Source organism: Moschus berezovskii, chromosome 5 (assembly GCF_049115385.1).
Source record: "Moschus berezovskii isolate FMDL1 chromosome 5, NW_MosBer_1.0, whole genome shotgun sequence".
Taxonomy (NCBI): domain Eukaryota; kingdom Metazoa; phylum Chordata; class Mammalia; order Artiodactyla; family Moschidae; genus Moschus; species Moschus berezovskii.
In genome coordinates this window covers 67,324,901-67,340,439 of record NC_142464.1, presented here as the reverse complement: position 1 = coordinate 67,340,439, position 15,539 = coordinate 67,324,901, and the positions used below count along the sequence as shown (strand labels likewise).

The 15,539-nt window shown below is 42.0% G+C and overlaps 1 protein-coding gene and 1 pseudogene across 5 annotated transcripts in view; one reads left to right on the top strand and one right to left on the bottom strand.

Moving 5' to 3' along the window:
* The window catches only part of KLHL5 (kelch like family member 5), a 92,736-nt gene extending 77,669 nt beyond the window's left edge, over positions 1-15,067 (bottom strand). For 2 of the 5 annotated variants that reach the window (XM_055434186.2, XM_055434187.2), the window contains exon 1: positions 14,721-15,067. The gene's annotated coding sequence lies outside the window, so the exon portion shown is untranslated. The remainder of the gene's footprint in view (positions 1-14,720) is intronic. The other 3 variants (XM_088836284.1, XM_055434191.2, XM_055434188.2) reach the window with 3 other exon arrangements.
* On the top strand, positions 371-14,980 carry LOC148777842 (uncharacterized; annotated as a pseudogene).
* Positions 15,068-15,539: the final 472 nt, after the last annotated feature.

Genomic DNA, 15,539 nt, shown 5'->3' with positions numbered 1-15,539 from the left:
AATTGAAGAAAGTAGGGAAAACCACTAGACCATTCAGGTATGACCTAAATCAAATCCATTATGACTGTAGAGTGGAAGTGAGAAATAGATTTAAGGGATTAGATCTGATAGAGTACATGAAGAACTATGGATGGAGGTTCGTGACATTGCACAGGAGATAAGGAATCAAGACCATCCCCAAGAAAAAGAAATGCAAAAAAGCAAAACAGCTGTCTGGGGAAGCCTTACAAATGGCTGTGAAAAGAAGAGAAGCGAAAAGCAAAGGAGAAAAGGAAAGATATACCCATTTGAATGCAGAGTTCCAAAGAATAGCAAGGAGAGATAAGGCTTCCTAAATGATGAATGCAAAGATATAGAGCAAAACAACAGAATGGGAAAGACTAGAGATCTCTTCAAGAAAATCAGAGATACCAAGGGAATATTTCATGCAAAGATGGGCTCAATAAAGGACAGAAATGGTAGGGACCTAACAGAAGCAGAAGATATTAAGAGGTGGCAAGAATACACAGAAGAATTGTACAAAAAAGAGCTTCACAGCCAAGATAATCACGATAGTGTGATCACTCACCTAGAGCCAGACATCCTGGAATGTGAAGTCAAGTGGGCCTTAGGAAGCATCACTACGAATAAAGCTAGTGGAGGTGATGGAATTCCAGTTGAGCTATTTCAAATCCTAAAAGATGATGCTGTTAAAGTGCTGTGCTCAATATGCCAGCATATTTGGAAAACTCAGCAGTAGCCACTGGACTGGAAAAGGTCAGTTTTCATTCCAATCCCAAAGAAAGGCAATGCCAAAGAATGCTCAAACTACCGCACAATTGCACTCATCTCACGTTAGTAATACTCAAAATGCTCCAAGCCAGGCTTCAACAGTATGTGAACCGTGAACTTCCAGATGTTCAAGCTGGTTTTAGAAAAGGCAGAGGAACCAGAGATCAAATTGCCAACATCTGCTGGATCATGGAAAAAGCAAGAGAGTTCCAGAAAAACATCTATTTCTGCTTTACTGACTATGCCAAAGCCTTTGACTGTGCAGATCACAATAAACTGTGGAAAATTCTGAGTCAGGAATACCAGACCATCTGACCTGCTTCCTAAGAAATCTGTATGCAGGTCAGGAAGCAACAGTTAGATCCGGACATGGAACAACAGACTGGTTCCAAAGAGGAAAAGGAGTACGTCAAGGCTATATATTGTCACCCTGCTTATTTAACTTATATGCAGAGTACATCATGAGAAATGCTGGGCTGGATGAAGCACAAGCTAGAATCAAGATTGCCTGAAGAAATATCAATAACTTCATATATAAGGGCAGATGACACCACCCTTATGGCAGAAAGTGAAGAACTAAAGAGCCTCTTGATGAAAGTGAAAAAGGAGAGTGAAAAAGTTGGCTTAAAGCTCAACATTTAGAAAACTAAGATCATGGTATCCAGTCCCATCACTTCATGGCAAACAGATGGAGAAACAGTGGGAACAGTGGCTGACTTTATTTTTTGGGGTTCCAAAATCACTGCAGATGCTGATTGCAGCCATGAAGTTAAAAGATGCTTACTCCTTGGAAGAACAGTTATGACCAATCTAGACAGCATTATTAAAAAGCAGAGACATGACTTTGCCAACAAAGGCCCGTCTCATCAAGGCTATGGTTTTTCCAGTGGTCATGTATGGATGTGAGAGTTGGACTATATAGAAAACTGAGTGCCGAAGAATTGATGCTTGGTTGTCAGAGAAGACTCTTGAGAGTCCCTTGGATGGCAAGGAGATCCAACCAGTCCATTCTAAAGGAAATCAGTCCTGAATGTTCACTGGAAGGACTGATGTTGAAGCTGAAACTCCAATACTTTGACCACCTGATATGAAGAGCTGACTTATTTGAAAAAACTCTGACGTTGAGAAAGATTGAAGGCGAGAGAAGAGGACAACAGAGGATGAGACGGTTGGATGGCATCACCGACTCAATGGAGATGCTGCTGCTGCTGCTGCTAAGTTGCTTCAGTCGTGTCTGACTCTGTGCGACCCCAAAGACGGCAGCCTACCAGGATCCCCCATCCCTGGGATTCTCCAGGCAAGAACACTGGAGTGGGTTGCCATTTTCTTCTCCAATGTATGAAAGTGAAAAGCGAAAGTGAAGTCACTCTGTCATGTCTGACCCTTAGCGACCCCATGGACTGCAGTCTACCAGGCTCCTCCATACATGGGATTTTCCAGGCAAGAGTACTGGAGCAATGGAGATGAGTTTGGGTGAACTCCGGAGTTGGAATGGACAGGGAGGCCTGGCACGCTGCAAGTCCATGGGGTCGCAAAGAGTTGGACACGACTGAGTGACTGGACTGTACTGAACTGATATATATAAGGATACAGTTTCAGGAAGATTGAGTAACTTTAGACAAATTTGGCTTTAATTATGTATTTATCAACCAAATAGCTACGAATATGGAATCTAGAACCCTATCTTCCTGCATGTATGCTCAGTCTTTCAGTCATGTCAGACTTTTTGTGACCCCATGGACTGTAGCCTGCCAGCCTCCTCTGTCCATGGAATTTTCTAGGCAAGAATACTGGAGCAGGTTGTCATTTCCTACTCCAGGGGATCATCCGAACCCAGGGTTTGAATCCACATCTCCTGCATCAGCAGATGTATTCTTAATCACTGAGCTACCTGGTAAGCCCATGTTTAGCTTATAGTTTAAAATTAATCTGCAATCTATTTAGGAAATCAGAAAGTTAAAGGCTGGATAGATATATCCTGGGCTGTTAACACTGATTATCTTTGCATTCTTTCCAATAGTTACCAAAAACACATGACATCAAAATTTCTCTTGTAACGAAAATAAGCTTAGAAATACAGTCTGAAATACAAAATTAAATTTCTAGCACAATGTTAAGTCTTTCACTGTTAAAAATATTTGGGAAATACTTCCAATTAATCAGTAAAATTAAAAATAAGCATTTAACTTAAATTCAGCTATAACAAACTAAGAGATTTAGTTTAACTTTTTAAGTTACATGGTAGATTGAAAACTCAGAAGTTGAAAACTCTCATATACACAGAAAATGAAGGCCAGTTTCATAGTTATAGCCATTTAACATAAGGATTTTATTTCCTGCTGTACCCTAAAAGCATTGTGATCTATACTTACTTAAGAGCAAGGTAAAAAAAATTAAGTGGGGTAAATTTTAACCTTTAAACTAAATTATGCCTCCTTGCTATATGGTGACATAGCATCCCAACTACTTGCTCAGATAACTTAATAATCTCATTGAAATTATTTAATGTTTGCTTTCTTCCCTGGACTGGAAACTCTATGAAGGTCACAGAAAGGACTATAGTTTTGGAACAAATTACAACACATGAATTCACCTTCAATTTTAAAGTTGCAATACAGCATGGTAAAAATATACAGGGGCATGCACAGGATGCTGACAGCTGCAGAGGTCAAAGATACATTTCTAGTTAGCTGGAATCTGAGTATAATAAAAGCCCCCTTGCTGGATGAAATCCATAGCTGCTCCATTAAATGAAAAAGTTAGTGAGCATAAAAATCGTATTTGCATATTCTTAAAAGATTTTATTTCAAGTTAAACACATAACTGGACATTCATTCACAAATCTTTTCATATAGGGTTAATGCCACATATTTGCTATGGATCTCCTACTGAATTTGGGTCCTCTTTCTTGAATAAGCCATGTCCACCATGACCCACCATCTGTGATTTCCACTTATGGCTTCCAGAAATGGAGAGAGTACTTAAAAGCACTTCTGAAAGAGTATGAATACCGAATCCATTAGACCAGTGGTGTATCCACCACAAGATACACAAGAAGATACACCACAAGCTATGTGCCAGAACATAAATTAATGCACTGCTTCCTTCAAGGAGCATGAAAAAAGTGTCAGTGGATCCAAACGCTGTGCTTACTGATGTAGTTAATTTACATTCCAGTGTGGGCTCCTTACTTCCTTCAGTTTAGTTCAGTCGTTCAGTCACGTCCAGCTCTTGGTGACCCCATGGACTGCAGCACGACAGGCTTCCCTGTCCATCACCAACTCCCGGGGCTTACTCAAATTCATGTTCATTGAGTCGGTGATGCCATCCAGCCATCTCATCCTGTCGTCCTCTTTTCCTCCTGCCTTCAACCTTTCCCAGCATCAGGGTTTTTTCCAATGAGTCAGTTCTTCACATCAGGTGGCCAAAGTATTGGAGTTTCAGCTTCAGCATCAGTCCTTCCAATGAATATTCAGGACTGATCTCCCTTAGAATGGACTGGTTGGATCTCCTTGCAGTCCAAGGGACTCTCAAGAGTCTTCAACACCACAGTTCAAAAGCATCAACTCTTTGGTGCTCAGCTTTCTTTATGGTCCAACTCTCACATCAATACATGACTACCGGAAAGACCACAGCCTTGACTAGATGGACCTTTGTGGCAAAGTAATGTCTCTGCTTTTTAATATGCTGTTAGCCATAGCTTTTCTTCTGAAGAGCAAGCGTCTTCTAACTTCATGGCTGCAGTCACCATCTGCAGTGATTTTGGAGCCCAAGAAAATAAAGTCAGCCACTGTTTCTCCATCTAGATGCCATGGAGTGATAGGACTGGATGCCATGATCTTTGTTTTCTGAATGTTGTTTTAAGCCAGATTTTTTACCTCTTTCACTTCATCAAGAGGCTCTTTAGTTCTTCACCTTCTGCCATAAGGTGGTGTCATCTGCATATCTGAGGTTATTGATATTTCTCCCAGCAAGCTTCATTCCAGCTTGTGCTTCATCCAGCCTGGCATTCTGCATAATGTACTCTGCATATAAGTTAAATAAGCAAGGTGACAATATACAGCCTTGACATTCTCCTTTCTCAATTTGGAACTAGTATTGTCCCATGTCTGGTTCTAACTGTTGCTTCTTGACCTGCATACAGATTTCTCAGGAGGCACATAACGTGGTCTGGTATTCCCATCTCTTTAAGTACTTTCTACAGTTTGTTTTGATATACACACACAAATGCTTTGGCATAATCAACAGATATTTTTCTGGAATTCTCTTGCTTTTTCTACGATCCAATGGATGCTGGCAATTTGATCTCTGATTCCTCTGCCTTTTCTAAAACCAGCTTGAACATCTGGAAGTTCACGGTCCATATACTGTTGAAGTCTGGCTTGCAGATTCCTTGAGAATCACTAATAGCCTAAAGAGCCAGTTAGCTGGACCATGGATTTGAACACTTTGGTAGGCTTTGCTTTTGCCTTTGAGGATTTTCCCCCTAGTGGTTCAGTTTTCCAGGCTTCATCAAATTTGATAGCAAATTTGTTGTTTCCTTTATATTGAGACGATATACCAAAGCAGTCAACTTAATTTTCAAGAACAAAAAGTCTTCTCCTTACACTCCCATTAATTTACATGTTTATTAATGTTTATAGTTACTGTAACAACCGTAACAGTTAAAAACAGGTTTGTGAATAAACACAACCAACTTTCGGTAAGTACCCAACTCAATGGGTAGGCACAAGGTCATGCAGGTCTGCCCTGGAGCAGCCTACTCAACCATGAGTGATCTCTCGGTCTTCAGGATCAGTAGGCACATTTTACAGAGGGAAGAAAGTGCATTAGGTTAAAGCCAAGAGCCAGTGCAGAGGTAGCTGGTGGGGGTGTTTCTGCTCTCACTGCCCCACATAATGACTTATTAATGGTACCCTAAGTTACATAGCAGAAAAAACTTGAGTCAGTAACCAAGCCTCTCACCAGCGAGCGCATAATTTGGACAAATCACTTCACCTCCTCTATCTTTGGTTTTCTCTTCAGTTAAATGGGATTCAGGAAGTAGCGTGTACAAGTATTGAGAAAGAATTTGAATTTGTAACAGCAGCTACCATTTTGTGAATGTGTAAATGTGCAAGGTAACATGTAATACTTTATACTGAATGTGGCATTTGGTTGTTACAGTCACTTAGGAAACAGGGTTCATCCCTTTTACCCTTACATATGTGGACAGGAGCCCTCAAAAATAAAGTCTGTCACTGTTTCCCCATCTATTTGCCATGAAGTGAAGGGACTGGATGCTATGATCTTAGTTTTCTGAATGTTGAGTTTTAATTCAACTTTTTCACTCTCCTCTTTCACTTTCATCAACAGGCTCTTTAGTTCTTCTTTGCTTTCTGCCATAAGGGTGGTGTCATCTGTGTATCTGCTTGCTCCTTGGAAGAAAAGCAATGCCAAATCTAGAAAGCATATTAAAAAGCAGAGATATTACTTTGCCAACAAAGGTCCATCTAGCCAAAGATATGGTTTTTCCAGTAGTCATGTATGGATGTGAGAGTTGGACCATAAAGAAAGCTGAAGGCCGAAGAATTGATGCTTTTGAACTGTGGTGTTGGAGAAGACTCTTGAGAGTCTCTTGGACTGCAAGGAGATCCAACCAGTCCATCCTGAAGGAAATCAGTCCTGAATATTCATTGGAAGGACTGATGCCAAAGCTTAAACTCCAACACTCTGGCCACCTCATGTGAAGAACTGACTCACTGGAAAAGACCCAGATGCTGGGAAAGATTGAAGGCAGGAAGACAACAAACGATGAGATAGCTGGATGACACACTGACTCGATGAACATGAATTTGAGTAAGCTCTGGGAGTTGGTGATGGACAGGGAAGCCTGGTGTGCTGTAGTCCATGGGGTTGCAGAGTCGGACACAACTGAGCAACTGAACTGATGAGGCCGCTGAAATGAAGTGAGATTACATATATTAATAAATGGTAAGTAGCAGGGTTCAATTTGAATCCAGGACTGATGGTAAAGACCATACACTGTCAAGGATACCCCACTGCTTCTTGTTTTTAAGGTATTCTCATTTGTAGCTCATGACTACCTTGTGAGGAGTAGAGTAGGTAATTACCACCATTGTCCAAACTGGTAAGCAGATTCAGAGTATAGTTGATTTGATACCTAGGTTATCAAGGTTAGCTATTTAGAAGACAGCCATAGAACAGACTTAACATATCACTCCTAATGTAAAAATATACTATTAAGTTCAACTTTATTACAATTAAGTGCCAATGTGGCATTTATTCACCAAGTACAAAGGCCTCACAGATTCTGCCCCACTTAAGCTCCCTGCCAACCTCTGTCACTAATTCTCGTAGGATGAAGTGCTGACCCACATTGATATCAAAAGTACCTTTTCATCTCTCAACAGTGTATTAGTACTTACAGACAGTAGAAGAGCAAGTAACATTTAAAAAATCAGCTAAATTAATGTTTTATGGACTTTGCATCCTCAACTTATCTATACAAGTTGTCACAACTGATATTCTGAAGACTATGGCATAATTATAACAAAATGGTGGTGGTGGTTTAGTCACTAAGTAGTGTCCGACTCTTGCACCTCCAGGGACTGCAGCTTGCCAGGCTCCTCTGTCCATGGGATTCTCCAGGCAAGAATACTGGAGTGGCCAGTATTGCCATTTCCTTCTCCAGGGGATCTTCCCAACCCAGGAATCGAACCCGTGTCTCCTGCACTGCAGATTCTTTACCAACTAAGCTACAAGGGAAGCCCAATTATAGCAAAATATTTAAATAGCCCTTTGACTTGGGACAGGTGAAAAAGATTTCTTTGCTGCCCACTCCTGATTTTGTGAATATGTTTGTTGTGACACAAGCATGACCGTCTTAATACCATAAATGATGGCAAACCACTGCTAACTTCCTGTCAGATACTTGATGTTTGGCATGCGCATAGCTGTCTTATATGCCATAAAATGTAATAATCTGGATAGCTATAATTTTGGTTTTTACTGACTTGAACAAAATCCAGTAAGTGTTTCTGTCTTGTTGTAGCTTTACAGTGATGGAAAAAAGTGAGCAATCAGTACTTTTGAGACACTAATATAATCAAGCAAAACTGCTTGAGTTCTTGGAACACAATGTGTCAATCACAGATTAACTTGACTCTGTTGTAGGCCCAATCAGATTTTACAAACTGCATTTTATATTAGAACAGTGTTAAGCTCTGTAAGGCAAGGGGAAAAAGGTCAGTGTAAATAGGAGAAAAACTTAAAGCACACTATGTTTCTCAACAGCTTATAATTAGAAACGGTTAATCACTACAAATGTTAAACCAGTTAGCCATTAAAGAAACTCCCTGGCTTGACCTACAACCAAGAACTAAAAAAACAAAAACAAAACAAAAAGGAAAGAAGAGAAAAAGCCACCAAATGACTGTTTTATAATTTAACTCAGTTAAAGAGCAAAATAAGGCAATCTAAGTGAGTCACATGGTGATCAGTGGAGACCAGTGGAGGCAAGGGTTATTTCTTAGTGTCAATCCAATGTTCTCAGGCAGTTCAGAGCCATTCTCTCAAACTCCCAGTCTCCAAGTTGGGAAAGGGGATGGCAAATAAACTTAGAAAAACTAGTGGTTTGGCCCCTCCATCCACTGTACCACGCAGAATCTGTCCAGTAATTCTAAACTCTGCAGAGCACAGAACTGGGTATCCCTTCTTTCTGCTTATCAGAGAATTCTCTGCCCAAAGAAGGGCAGATTTAGTAGAAATGTGCCAACTGTCCTCAAATCTAAATCTCTGCTCTCCATACTACAGCCAAAGGTAACCTTTCAAAGTGTAATTCTTGATCCCATCACTCTTAGTTAAAACTTTTCCACCCCTGCCCCCCCCCCCAAGAAAAGCCAAGTTCTTTAGCATGGAATTTAGTGTTTTTGACAATCTAATGGTCCCGGCCTACCTTCCAGCCTTACCTTTCTCTTCTCTATTTCCCTCTATCTCATACTGCCTGTCATGAAAAGAGTTAAAACACACAACATTAAAGTTACCAAAATGAACATTACTGAATGCTTCCCAAAGGAAAAGGGCTATGGAAGACACTGTGGATAATGACAAGTGTGGGTAAAATCTTTTTCTCTGCTACTACCAACCTTCTTGGTTCTACTTCCTTGGCAATCTAATGAAGTAGGTATGTTAACTATGTTACCTGGCAACATTCCTCAAGTAAAAATGACCCCCCTGATTAGCAAATTCGCATCTGGACTCAGAGGAATTAGAATGAACTATAAATACCTCATAAGAAGCCATGGCTTTGACTTTCCTAGGTGTGATAGCTCTTGAAACTGGCACATCCCTTGAGGGGACCCTGAAGTTAAATCTATGGAGTCATATAAGAGACAATGTCTCCTGTGGGACACGAGGTGTTTTAAGCCAAGCCGGCTCTGGGACCTACCTGATGTGAGCTTTGTTTCCTAGCACCTAGGCTTTCACGCGGAGAGATGTCTCCCAGGTGGCTCCATAAACTGCTTACATGGCCTGCTGTGAGGATCACAAGCACTGGTGAGGAAAATGTGATGCTGCCTTGCCAGCCAGCTGTGGTTCCTGTCTGATATCTTCTGAGTAAACAAGCCTGTAGCAGTTTTGTAAGTCTGAACCCAAGAAAACCCAATCACTTCCACAGCAACAAGACTGTTAAGAATGTCTTAAATGAGGCTGCAGATGTTCTACAATGTGAACCCAAACTCATTCCTCTTTTTGCCTTTTTTAGCCTAACATGTAGCCCTGATAAATCCCACCTAATCTCATACACAGCTTTTACTCACCTTCCTCTGTTGTTACTCTTTTCTCCTGGGGATGCCCTCTTCCAGGTAACATATACCTCTCCACAATCCATCCTTTCAGCCATCTGCTGAGGTGAAGCTATGGATGTTTTTCAACTCAAATGAACGGAGGTATTGCATAGGTAAAGAATGGCAAGGAAACTCGGCTAGAAAAGCTAAGTACACAGTTTAAAGAAAAAGAATGGAAATTTATTGACAATAAAAATAGGTTAAGTTGGTGGAGAAATACAGCAATAGCACATTAAAGGGTAAAATGTCCAAGGAGACTGTCTAGACCAATTTGAAGGATAGAAAAGAATAGAAAAGCAGTCTTCCTGCATTATTAGTCATGGGAAGAAACAAGGGAGCCCTGTATTAGCATCAGAAGTAGGTGATTTATAAGCATTAGAAATTCAGTAATCTGTACCTTGGGAGAGGGAAAAGAGATGGCTGACAGTATTACAACGGAGATGGCGTCTGCCAGTGTTCTGGGAGGGGATATAGTTGCTACAAGTCAGCTCCAGTTCTACCTTCTTATCCTGATTATTTTAATCAGCCTGTCCCACTAGATTTGCTAGCTGATGTTAATTATGCAGTAGCACTTTCACGGACATCACAGGTTTCTTTCATCCTAAGCTATTAGAACTGCCTCTCTATTACAAAGTTGTCAATTACCCTAACTTGTTATACTTTAGGGCCAACTCTATCATTTCCAGAGTCTGATAGTAAATTACCTTAAGAACTAACCAAGATGTGGCACTCAGAAAAAAAGTAGATCTTCTGAAATGGCCAAAGGCTCTAATTCGTTTCCTTTTAAAAAGTGTGTAAACTCTTAGGTTAAATGCACCCATTTAAGAGCAGAACAGAGAAAGCCAGCCAACAGAGAAAAGAGGAATGAAGTGTATTGTATGTGTGGAAAGAGACACTGGCAAGAAATTACAGATATGGAGAGGAAAGCAGCTCCAGCTCCTAACTTTCTGCTACAGATGCCAGTTGCCTCTGAGCAACTGCACGACCTGCCCTTGGATTCTTTGACAGAGAGCTGTATCTCTTTTCTAACAAAACACTCTTTCTGCTTAGTTTAAGTAATTTTCTATATGTCACCAAATAATCCCTAAGACCAAAAAAGAAGATTAGATGCAAAGTGTAATGATGCAGATATACATAACCAAGTTTTATCATATTAAAAGATTCTGTTTGTTATTTTAAAGAGAAAAAAAGGAGAGAGAGAATTCAATTATAGCTGTTTTCTGTTGGGGTATAAACTTCCCATTCAGCTTTTTACCCTCATGGGATCTAACACAGGGCCTCATACAATACCACATTTAACAAATGTTTACTGAATGGACATGTAATTAAAAAATAATGAAATGCACTTGGCCAAACACTTTGTCTAATTGGGAGTTTTCAAAGGCACTTCAGTTCCAATTAATAAAAGATGTTCTTTATAATTCTCATTAGCATAATTCTATGATTACATATACACAAAGAAATGCTGTTTTCTATTCCCTAAATAGAATACTGAAAAACATGGTTTGGATTTGATTTACTCAGACTGTGTTAACTCATGGAACTATAAAGTCTGCTTAGTTGTAGTCCAAAAGACCATCCCAAGATTATTCCCATTCTCCTCTTTTTGGGTACAAGATAGAATTATATTTCCCCTCCTCCTTGAAGTTGGGTTGCAGTCATATGACTTGTTTGGCCAATGAAATGGCAGTGGAAGTTATGTGTGTCATTAAAAGTCTTTAAAAGCCAATGTGCAATTTATCACTTCCTTCTCCCTGCCTAATAAATGTGGAAGCAGGTGTCAAGATGAGCCTCTGACGATCTGGGGCGCTAAATGACTACTGGAACAGAGCTCTCCTGTTGACTCTAACTGGACACTTAACACGACTGAGAAACAATCTTGTTGTTTTAAACCACTAAGATATGAGGGTCTTTTTTTTAAACCACATAAATGAAGACAATGAATACCTCTGGCCTCAGGATGGTAGCATTTTATATAGTATTGAATCATTTATAGCAGAGTATCCCCAACCCCCAGGATCTAATGCCTGATGATCTGAGGTAGGGTTGATGTAGTAAAGTGCACAATAAATGTAGTGTGCTTGACTCATCCTGAGATAACAATCCCCCTCCTGCCCCATCTGTGGAAAAACTGTCTTTTATGAAACCCATCCCTGTGCCAAAAAGGATAGGGACAACTGACTTATAGAATACTTTCTTATAGAAAATATTATCTAAGTCTCCTAAGTTATTATCCTAAGTCTCCAAACCCAAACACAAGAACTGAATGGAGTCAAAATTTTGGAGTAATCCCTCATCCTCTCAACTCTCACTACTTGCTATCTGAAACTCACAGGCCAAATATATTTGGATAGGATGATACTTCTTGCTGTTCAAACTCTTGCCATCTATACTCGGGAATGGAAATAATTTATAGTAAAGGATTCTTGATACATTATTTCATTTGCACTCTTAAAGCTGTTTTTCTACTACTCAGTACCTATTAGACTCTCAACATTCATTGAATGAACTGCATGCTGTCATCATTCTCATCTTACAAATAAGGAAACAGATTCAAAAAGGTTCGTAAACTTACTGGAAACAACACTGCACATTAATGGCACAATTCCACATTTTCTGGCTTCAAATCCCTTTCCATTATGTACATGCTTTCCAAGGTGTCTTATAGCTACAGAATTCCAGGTTTGACAGTAATAGTGCCAGTAGTGTTTGGGATAAAAAGAAACATTAATAATGTATCTATATCCAAGAATAATTAACATCATCCTTTAAGGAGTTCTACTTGGCTAAACCTAGTTTAATTCAAGATCCCAAGTTCCAAAGATTCCAAGTTCCCTGAAGCACAGAACAACGGGAAGAAGTTCTAGAGATCATCTGGTCCAACAGGCAATTTGCAGAACAATGAGGAACTGTAAAAGAACTCTGGGGGAAAGTAGCCTTTTCCTTTGATGTAAAATATTTAAAAATTCTGGGCTACCTAGGTGGTGCAGTGGTAAAGAACCCACCTGCCAATGCAAGAAGACGCAAAGAGATGTTGGTTCAATCCCTGGCCCGGGAAGATCCCCTGGAGGAGGAAATGGCAATCCACTCCAATATTCTTGCCTGGGAAATTCCATGGACAGAGAAGCCTGGCAGATTACAGTTCAAGGGGTCGCAAAGCGTCGGACACAACTGAACATATACACACATTTTAAAATCCTGACTTTTATCTTTACTTTGACTCTTAATAAATTGGTAAACCTCAGGCCCTTTGCTCTCTCATTCTTATCAAATCTCAGCTATAAGAAATATTCACAAAGACGGCTTGAAGGATAAGCAATCCATCTACTTCTACAGGTTCAGTGGTTTTCAATTTGTGGTCCATATCAAATAAATTTGGAGAAAGTCACACAATACATCCCCCTTTACGAAACATTAGCCAAGAATGGCTGTAACATTAGCCAAGAAATTGAGGGGAAAAAACAAACTACTGAAATTTGTTTAATCCAGTTATCTCAAACTTATTTAAGCTAAAATCTTATTTCAAGAGATAAACTACTGATTTTTCATGCCTCTGAACACAGTTTGGGAAATATTATTTTAGGTAACTCTACACATTATGAATGGATCGTTATGAAAGGATTAACGCCTTTACAGAACTTACCTTTAGAGTCTTACAATTGCTCTATACTGAAATGCATTGTTATCCAAAATTCATCAGTTTCTGTCGAGATACTTTTAAAATGTTGTCAACTGCATCACAATAACCTTTTTAGTAGGCCCCATGAGAAAACGTTCCTCTCAGGCCTAATTATTGGAAAATGCTGGGCTTAGGCAGAAGAACTGGTCTGTTTTTATCTCAGAATTGGAAATACACTGAAACTTACTGTATTCCTCTCTTTCTTCCCCCTGGCTGCTAGCAATGTTCAGAGCCAAACTGTGACTCGCCTCTAGTACAGGATCTTATGTACTTGGTTTTATCTTACCCTTGACTTTTTTCCCTGCTCTGCTTCAACTTTTCATTCAGTTTTGTTTTACCCCTAGTACCATATGGACACTAAGTTGCTTTAAATCATTTTTCGAACTATTAAATACATCAAGTTCTATTTTCTTACAATTTCATACTGATTTCTCCCTACCTGTCCCATTACCCCGAAATACCAGTGTCACCTTTGTGTAAAAGTATTCATATAGCTTTGAGAAGCCAACAGAACACACACATTCGCAATACAGTCATATTCACTACGCTTAAAATCGAAAGAGGTCATTGTTGGTTTTTCAGCGGTCTAATAACCAAAAAGACTTATTAAACTGTTTTTTAAACGGAAGGATAATTGCCATTTATTGGGTACCAGTAACTGCTGGGCACTTAATACACAACACTTCCGTATTTTATTTTTTAAAGAAGCAAAGACATTGGCATATACATTATCTCTGGAAAAAAGGGCAAGAAACGGGTAATACTGCTGGGTGGGGCGAGACAGCGTATTTCTTCTGTACTGTGAATTTTGTAACTGTATCATTAAAAAATTTTTTTAATGAATCGATGATAAAGACGGCAGAAATGCTTTACTCTTTAATACAGCAAACTTTCTTCGTCATGTTTTGATCTCTGGGTACGACTGAAATGCCTAAATGAAAAAGTTTCAACCAGACACGCTGGTTTTTCCTGAAATAAAGTCTCTTTCTTATTTTCCACACTCTCAGGGTGAGGCAATTACTTAAAAGCTTAGCTTATGGTAGCCTGAGGGTAACGAGGGGAAAAAAAAATCCAGAATGGTTTCCAGTTAAGTTTTATTGGTAGATGAGTACGGGGAGGAAGCACTGATTCGGAACAGCAGCCCACGCCGCAGCCCGCCGGCCTCAAACGCCGCGTCTAGAACTTTGCATAACTCGAGAGCGGCTCAGACGCCGCTCCCGGCTCGCGACCGAGCGGCGGGAGGCCGGACCGCGCGGTTCGAGCCCCGGGAGGTCCCCGCCTGGCCCACCCTCCGGAGCGAGACGCCCGGGGCCGCCTCTCCGAGGGCCCGGCGGGAGGGTCGCGCGGCGGCGGGCAGCGGGCCTCGCTGCGCGGCCGACCCGCCGCGGCCCCCTCCCCGGCGCCGGGGAGGAAGTCGCACTTACCGCGTCGGGCTCCGGAGGCGGCCGGGGGTCACGGCGGGGCGGGGCGGCCCGGCGGGCGGAGGGGGCCGGCGGGCCGAGGAGGAGGACGCTCGGCCCCTCGGGCACCCCCAGCCCCTTCCCGGTGGCCTCACGCCCGCCGCCGGCCGGCCCGGGGCGGGCCACTCCTGCTCCGTCAGGCGGCGCGAGGCCAGGGGGCGAGAAACTCGTCAGGCAGCGCGGGAGGGGGGCGAGCTGGCGGCTGGGGGTCGCGGGCCCGCTAGCCCGTCAGTCCCGGCGCGGCGCGAGCGACTGCCCGCCCCGCCCCCTCCGCCAGGCTCCGCCCCCTCGCCGGCCCGCGTGCCCCGGGAGACGGCCGCTGCCGCGGGGCTGGTGGTTTCCCTTCCCCCCGGGCTGGTGCGCGCCGACGGCCTGGGCAGTGGGGGGAGAAGGAAGCGGAGCGGCGGGGTGCAGCAGGGGGCGCTTGTGGGGGAGGGGGACGTCAGGCTGGGTGGGGCTCTGGGGGAGGGGGCGGGGCGCGGAGGACCTGACAAAGATTCCGGTTGTTTCCTGCCCCTTGAAACTGGGATAAGGGAAAATTCCTAGGGGTGGAAGTTTAGGAAGAGGTCCCTCTGCAGGGCTGGAAGGCGATCAGAGAGCCGGCCTGTGTGTGGGTTTTTTTTTGATTCCTTGGAGGACAGGACTGTATTGTTCTAAAGCTTTGGGGGAACTCACCAAGGGTTGCCTCTTTTCTCCAGACTCTACCCCTTCCCCATGCAACACGCTGGTAATTATTGCGCTCCATAGTGGTTTTGTGGACGTGACATGATAATTACGATCCTC